Genomic DNA, 605 nt, shown 5'->3' with positions numbered 1-605 from the left:
CTAGGAATCCAACTTACAAGGGATGTGAAGGACTTCTTCAAGGAGAACGGCAAAGCACTGCTCAATGAAATAAAAGAGGACACAAACAAATGGAAGAGCATTCTATGCTCGTGGATAGGAAGAATCAATATCATGAAAATGGCTATATTGCCCAAGGTAATTTGTAGATTCAATGCCATCCCCATTAAGCTACCAATGAATTTCTTCACAGAATTGGAAAAACTACTTTAAAGTTCATAAGGAACCAAAAAAGAGCCTGCATTGCCAAGACAATCCTAAGTCAAAGAACAAAGCTGGAGGCATCACATTACCTGACTTCAAACTATACTACAAGGCTACAGTAACCAAAACAGCCTGGTACTGGTACCAAAACAGAGATATAGACCAATGGAACAGAACAAAGCCCTCAGAAATGATACCACACATCTAGTACCGTCTGATCTTTGACAAATCTGACAAAAACAAGAAATGGGGAAAGGATTCCTTATTTAATAAATGGTGCTGGGGAAACTGGCTGGCCATTAGCAGAAAGCTGAAACTGGATCCCTTCCCTACACCCTATAGGAAAATTAATTCAAGATGGATTAGAGACTTAAATGTTAGAC

Source organism: Mandrillus leucophaeus, unplaced genomic scaffold, assembly GCF_000951045.1.
Source record: "Mandrillus leucophaeus isolate KB7577 unplaced genomic scaffold, Mleu.le_1.0 Scaffold1619, whole genome shotgun sequence".
NCBI lineage: Eukaryota > Metazoa > Chordata > Mammalia > Primates > Cercopithecidae > Mandrillus > Mandrillus leucophaeus.
This window is presented reverse-complemented; position numbering follows the sequence as displayed.